Source organism: Tursiops truncatus, chromosome 6 (genome assembly GCF_011762595.2).
Source record: "Tursiops truncatus isolate mTurTru1 chromosome 6, mTurTru1.mat.Y, whole genome shotgun sequence".
NCBI lineage: Eukaryota > Metazoa > Chordata > Mammalia > Artiodactyla > Delphinidae > Tursiops > Tursiops truncatus.
The window spans coordinates 18,476,428-18,484,287 of NC_047039.1; the positions used below are offsets into that span (position 1 = coordinate 18,476,428).

The 7,860-nt window shown below is 40.1% G+C and overlaps 1 pseudogene; it reads right to left on the reverse strand.

The window, feature by feature from the left end:
* Positions 1–3,963: 3,963 nt before the first annotated feature.
* Positions 3,964–4,615, reverse strand: LOC101320644 (GTP-binding nuclear protein Ran-like; annotated as a pseudogene).
* Positions 4,616–7,860: the final 3,245 nt, after the last annotated feature.

The window sequence follows — 7,860 nt, forward strand, 5'->3', positions numbered from 1 at the left end:
CTCACTCACATGGATGTTGAGTTGGTGCTGACTGTTGGTGTTGACTTTGTTCCTTGCCATCTGCACTTCTCCACAGGGCAACTTAAGTTCTTCACTACCAGACATTGGCTGCCCCCAGAGCAAGTGTTCCAAGAAAGAGCCAGGTGAAAGCTTCCATGTGCTTTATGGCCTAGCCTCAAAAGTCATACACCACCATTTCTGTAATAGCCTCTGGATTATAGAGCTTGCATGAGGGGACTACACAAGGTCAAGGATAACAGAAATGGGGTCATCTTCTTCCCTCTGGCCTCCGTGATTCACATCTAACCCGCCCCCACCCCCCAAAAAATACACTTACCTCTTCTCAAGATGTCACACGAGTCTTATCCTTCATAGCTTCTACTGAAAGTCTGGGACCTTGCCATCTAAATTAGTGTAAGTGTAGGTGTGATTGCTTGAGTATAGGTACTGTACAGATCCTGTTAACCTGAACACCTGTAAACTAAAGAGACATGTTATCTGCCCCACACGTTCAACATACAGTAGTGGGACAGACACAGGATAAACCATTATAGACAGTTCCATTTAAAAGTGGAGTAAAAGTGATCACTTGTCCATATCAATTCTGAAATCCAGTTGGAATTCTCTTGATTGGAAAGTGTCTTGACTCAGTCTTACTCCTTCCCTGGAATAGTTCTCATATCTCTGCCTTCTGGGCTACTGTTGCCATCCTTTGAGTCACCCTACCTTTTCTATGAACAGTTGCCTGTGTTTGCTTGCTTCCTGCCTGTAAGTTTGTGGGTCCAGTGCTTCTTTCTTTTCATATGTTTCTGTCCCTTTCAGTCCAAGCTAGCAATATTTCTTCCAGTATAGTTTTCTTTGGGGGGATTTACTCCATTAAACAGAAATGCACACATAGGGTTTCTTTATGATAACCCCTTCATCTTGATCTTCAGCTAAGACTGTTGAGAAAGAGCACCCTTAAGCTTCTTAGAAAGCTCTATTGTTCTTAGATCTTTTTGAGGTATTAATAAAAGATTTTATAGCCACACCCTTGACTTCACCTTTTTCCTGACAGTGCCCAGGATTTTATATTCTACTAAAAACCATATCTTAATTTTAGTGTTGTTTCCTACCTGGAGAGACTGGAAAAAATTTTTACAGCTGGCTTCATCAAGTCCTGGCTTCTTACTGTATAAAAATTATTTCTCCAGCTTATCTCTTTCCTCTTGTGTTTCAATATAAGCTGCAAGAAGAAACCAGGTGGCACCATCCACCCACCTGTGTGGAGATCTTCACTAGATCACCCAGTTCATTAGGTACATTTTTTATTTTCCATGTTACTTCAGGCAACGGTATTGCTACGTTCTGTCTCTACATAACAAGGATTCCCTTTCTCTGGTATTCAGTTACATTTTTCTTAGTTTTATTTAACCTCTCACCAGCAGCCTCCTCTAAGGCCATCCAGGTTCTACAAAAAGTCACTTCAAGGCACTTTAGGTTTTCACTAACACTTTTTTTTTTCAGCTTCCACCCACTGCCCAGTTCCCAAGCCACTTCCACACTTCAGTTTTTGTTATAACATCACTTCACTTCTAGTACTAAAATCTGTGTCAGTTATCTATTGTTGCTTAAATAATCACTCTAAAACTTAGCTGTTTAAAACAGCAACAAACATTTTTTATCTTACACAGTTTCTTTGGATCAGAATTTAGGAGAGGATTAGCTAGGTGGTTCTGATATAGGTTCTCTCATGAAGTTGCTGATGAGATGCTAACCAGGGCTGTAGCCATCCAAAGGCATCCACTTCCAAGAACGGCTCATTCACATGGATTGCAAGTTGGTACTAGCAGTGGGCAGGAAGCCTCAGATCCTCATCACATAGACATCCACAAGACTATACCAGTGTCCTCATTACCTGGCATACACCAGGAGCAAGTGATCCAAGAGAGAAAGCCCCATGGAAACTACAGTGTCTCATAAGAACTAGCTTTGGAATCACACACCATCATTTCTGCAAGATCTTCCTGGTCATACACTTATATCAGTCATACTAAATATAAGAAAGGACCATACAAGGGCATGAGTACCAAGTGTCAGGGATCACTGGCTGCCAATTTGGAGGCTGGGTACTGCGCCTCTCTTTCTTACTCATCATGTACAGGCTGCATCTCCTAGATTGCCAGTTAGTAAAATAAAGATACTAGCTCCTCTAGTATACTTGCCCCTCATATCTCTATCACTACCAACCCTTTCCACAACCCAGCTGTTGCCAGCTGTCATTTACTTATTCATTTATTGCTAAAGTTAAGAATATTTACATTCTATTCTGAAACCATAGTTCATATCTATGCTTTGTCTCAGTTAATTCTAGAAACTAAAATCAGTAAATAGTATTTATATTCTTATAGCTTTATAAATAATGTAAAGAGCCAAGTAGTGAGCAATGATATTGCTTCTTTCCTTTTTGTTCCAAAGTCGAATTCCTATGCCATATAAAGAATAATGTTTAAATTAATTATATTTCCTTCTAATTCAACAGTTGCTCAAATTTATTTATTATGCCATTTTAAATTTCTTTTCTATTTAAACCACGTCTTTCTGTGCAATTTTTATTTCCCTGGAGTTTGATGATCCATGTTTTTTATCATTGGTAGAAGAAACCTATGCCTTTTAAATACCTCCTAGTCCTTACCTTTTCTATCTATTAATTATTTACTAAGTCAGTCTGATTTTTTTTTTAATTTGACCACACCATGCAGCTTGTGGGATCTTATTTCCCCAAACAGGGGTTGAAACTGTGCCCTCAGCAGTGAAAGCACAGAGCCTTAACCACTGGACTGCCTGGACCACCAGGGAATTCCCAGTCTGATTTTTCTATTGCTATGAATATATCTATTCAGTGCTTTCAGCCTCATAGAACAAAAAACACAACTCAAACTGGCCTAAATAATAACTGAAAATCCAAGATAGGATGGATTTCAGAGTTGGTTGATCTGGTTGCCTCATGAATGGAGGGTAGCTACCTTCACTTAGGGGTACCTACTTCCTCATTCATGACTGGTGGAGACAGAGAGTTACTTCCAGAAACCTTTCCAGTATAATAAGAAGAAACATTCTCAGATCCCCCTCACAAATCTTTCCTGCTGCTTCAATGATCATTCCTGAGTCTGTCACTCAGGAGGAGATTTACTCTGATTGGCGTATGCCAATAAGAGTCTGTTCCTAATGCTGGAGGTGAGGCCAGTGTCCTCTAAATCATACGAGCTAAATGGAAATCTAGAAACTTGAATATCAGGTTTCTCTTGGGAAAATAGAGGGATTTGTGAATTCTGGGTAGGCAACTAACTATACATTTTTAAAAGGATGGCTTTTTAGGTTTGGGGGTTTTACAATGATGTTTTAGAGTATAGTTCTTTTTCCCGTATCTTACTTGGCATGCAACAGTCTATTTCAGTTTGAAGTCTTGTGTTTTCTTTCAGCTACAAAATTTTTCATATGTTATTTCTTTGATAATTTCTCTTCCATGATTTTTCTCTATCTAGTCTTTAGGTCAGTTATCTTATTTGTCTTTGTGAAGTAATGACAGCCTCTACTGAATCCCAAGTTTGTTTGTTTGTTTGTTTTTAGATATTTCAGATACAACTTGATTCTGCTTCTAAATGAAAAAGAATGTAAATGACAGTAACAAACAAGATTTCACCACTGAATACTGTGATGTGACTGTAGCAGTCTTATATGTGAAACTCAAGAAGGAAACAGCTGTGTTCCAAAACAGCTAAATATGCAGGTCTGAAAAAACGAAGGCATTTTGTTTAACTGCCACATTCACTCCAAAGCCCATTCATCTCCTTCAGCAACCCAAAGATTAAGCACACGTTCTGCTTAGCTATATAAAAAAGTGGCAAACATGCTGCACCACTGACATCACAGGACAGTTGACTGTAAACTAGACTTCTGATGCTGGGCTTCAGCTTCATTTTCTCACAGGTCATCATCTTCATCCAAGAAAGCAGTTGTCTGCAAAACCTCTAGCTCGTGCTCACACTGCACTGCCAAGGCTGGGTCCGTGACCACCTCTGGTGGGTCAAGAGCAGGCATGGCGATGAACTCCAAGTTAGGGTCTTTGATCAGCTTCAGAAGAAGGGCTTTTCAAAGTTGTAATTACTTTTGGCAGAAATGTCATAGTGCTGAGGATACTTCTTTTGGTGGAAGACAATTGATTTTGCTTTAACTTTTCTGTCCTTAACATCCATTTTGTTGTCACACAACACAATGGGGATGGTTTCACATACTCATACCAGATCTCTATGCCCATGAGGCACATTCTTGTAACTTTTTTTTTTCTTGTAACTCTTCGTGTTACATCAAACATTATGATGATGCACTGAGGTTGGATATAATAACCATCTCTCAGTCTACCAAATTTCTCCTGACCAGCTGTATTCCATGGATTGAACTTAATAGGTCTTCTGTTGGTATGGAACACAATGGGATGGTCCTCAACACCCAAGGTAGCTATATACTTCTCAAATTCACCAGTGAGATGACATTCCTCAAATGTAGTTTTTCCAGTACCGCCATCACCAATCAATACATGTTTGAACTGAACTTGGGGTTCTCCTTGGGCAGCCATCCTGATGTTACTTCCAGAAGCGTCTCCACATCCGTCTGACTGAAGGCTCTGGATCCCAAGTTTCGATCCTTAGTTTCAATAAATATATTCATCTTTTCATTAACTTACTCATTGAATTATTTATTGAAACTTTATTAAATATTATAAAACAGGCACTGAGCTATGTGGTAAAGATACAAATATAAGTAAGATATTTTCCCTGCTCTTAAAGGACACCTGTCTAGTGGGGAAGATACACTGATGTATACAGTGCTGTAGTTGAAATATGTGCAGAATAGAATTGGAGTCCAAAGAGGAAATAGACTATTTAATTGGATAGCAGACAGAAAAGACTTCATAGAGAAGGTAATACTTAAGCTGCATCTTGAAAGATGAGCAAATACTCACCAGGTCAGTGGTGGGCAAGGAGTCAGGGCTTTCCAGGCAGGAGAAGCAAAGTAACATGATGTTCTCAGAGACATTTCAAGAAGTTGGAAAGGGATTGATTGTAGAACTGTGGTATAGAATAAGAAGGGAGAAGTAAGTAGGACCCAAATCATGGAGGACTTTATATGCCAGGCCACAGAGTTTGGACTTTATCCTGTAGGTAAAAGTGTTTTAATTAGCAGAGTGACATGGTCATAATTATGTGCTCAGATACACCACACTGGTTATGATGCAGAAAGTGGATGGAGACATTAGACCCTGGGAAACCAGTTACATTGCTATCATTACAGATCAAGTGAGGGATGATGATTACATGATCTTATAGATCAGAATATGTCACCTGAAAATATGTCACTCTGGCATAATGATTATTTTGAGGTGAAAGCAATTGAGAAAAAGAGCACAGGACGAGCTCTCTACCTTCCTACTATGTACCTGAAAGCAAGATAACAAATTCCCTTTGTGAAGATGTCCTCCTTCCCCTTTATATACCAGGGAGAGAATAGCAATCTTATCACCAGAGATGAGATGGCACTGAGAGTCCACTAACTTGTCATTATCCACTTTTAGCTTCCCATATATTTGCCTTTCTACAATTTGCCACCCCTAGAAGCTTAAAGTTCCGTTTCTTCATCTTGTCCCTTCTCTTTATAAATTTATTTATTTATTTATTTTTGGCTGTGTTGGGTCTTCGTTTCTGTGCGAGGGCTTTCTCTAGTTGCGGCGAGCGGGGGCCACTCTTCATCGCGGTGCGCGGGCCTCTCACTGTCGCGGCCTTCTCCTGTTGCAGAGCACAGGCTCCAGTCGCGCAGGCTCAGTAGCTGTGGCGCACGGGCTTAGTTGCTCCGCGGCATGTGGGATCTTCCCAGACCGGGGCTCGAACCCGTGTTCCCTGCATTGGCAGGCAGACTCTCAACCACTGCGCCACCAGGGAAGCCCTTGTCCCTTCTCTTTAAGTGTATCCTCCTTCATCCAAATGATACCAAAGCCTCCAAGATTAGCCATTTCTTTGGAATTATTCTCTTCTTTCTATGAAGACCGCCACACCCTGCTCCATGCCACATAAAAATTTTATCATCAGATAAATGTGTATGCCTTTTTTGCTGTTACTCTTTCACTTGTCAGTTTATTTCATACATCCAGCTGGAGAATCTAAGAGAGTAGAGGAGAAATTTCTTCCCCTCCAGTCTGAAGTCATAGACAAAAGGATGAAGAAATATGAATGATGTGATAGAGGTTGCATTAACGAAGCTTGACTAGATGTGCATTAATGAAGCTTGACTAGATGTGAATGAGGGGATGGAGTAAAGTACTACCCAGAGTGGCAATCGAGTTCCTGGATGGGTAAATAGCTGGGCATTGATGCCATCCACCGAGGTATCAAACATAGCAGCAGGAAGAGCAACAAAACATTTCAAGAGAAGACAATGTGGTTTTCATACCGGACAGGGTTCTGGGCCTTCCCCAATAAATAGAAATTGACTAGAGGCCAGAAAAGAAATTCAGGCAAGTTTTATTGGGGCCCCTGCTGTAGCAGTGGGGAGAGAAAAAAAGTAACAAGTTCTTGCTCTTTCCCCGAGAGGTAGCAAGCTCTTTCCTAATATGGGGTGTAGGTAGCGGTGTGTCCAGGAGTAGGGTCGGAGAGGCAGCTTAGGTTTTTTCCGAACTTTTTTATTTTTTCAACATCTTTATTGTAGAATAATTGCTTTACAATGGTGTGTTAGTTTTTGCTTTATAACAAAGTGAATCAGCTACACATATACATTTATCTCCATATCTCCTCCCTCTTGCACCTCCCTCCCATCTTCCCTATCCCACCCCACTAGGTGGTCACAAAGCACCAAGTTGATCTCCCTGTGCTATGCAGCTGCTTCCCACTAGCTATCTATTTTACATTTGGTAGTGTATATATGTCCATGCCATTCTCTCACTTCGTCCCAGCTTACCCTTCCCACTCCCCCAGTCCTCAAGTCCATTTTCTACGTCTGCATATTTATTCCTGTCCTGCCCCTACATTCTTCAGAACGATTTATCTATTTGTTTATTTATTTACTTAGACTCCATATATATGTGTTAGCATACGGTATTTGTTTTTCTCTTTCTGACTTACTTCACTCTGTATGACAGATTCTAGGACCATCCAGCTAACTACAAATAACTCAATTTTGTTTCTTTTCATGGCTGAGTAAATTCCATTGTAAATAGAGCTGCAATTAACATTGTGGTACATGAATCTTTTTGAATTATATGTTTTTCAGGGTATATGCCCAGTAGTGAGATTGCTGGGTCATATGGTAGTTCTATTTTTAGTATTTTAAGGAACCTCCATACTGTTCTCCATAGTGACTATATCAATTAACATTCCCACCAGCAGTGTAAGAGGGTTCCTTTTTTCCAGATCCTCTCCAGCATTTATTGTCTGTAGATTTTCTGATGATGGCTATTCTGACTGGTGTGAGGTGATACCTCATTGTAGTTTTGATTTGCATTTCTTTAATGATTAGTGATGTTGAGATCCTTTCATGTGTTTGTTGGCCATCTGTATATCTGCTTTGGAGAAGTATCTATTTAGCTCTTCTGCCCATTTCTGGATTGGGCTGTTTGTTTTTTTGATATTGAGCTGCATGAGCTGCTGGTAAATTTTGGAGATTAATCCTTTGTCAGTTGCTTCATTTGCAAATATTTTCTCCCATTCTGGGGGTTGTCTTTCACCTTGTTTATGGTTTCCTTTGCTGTGCAAAAGCTTTGAAGTTTCATTAGGTCCCATTTGTTTATTTCTGTTTTTATTTCCATTTCTCTAGGAGGTGGGTCAAAAAGGA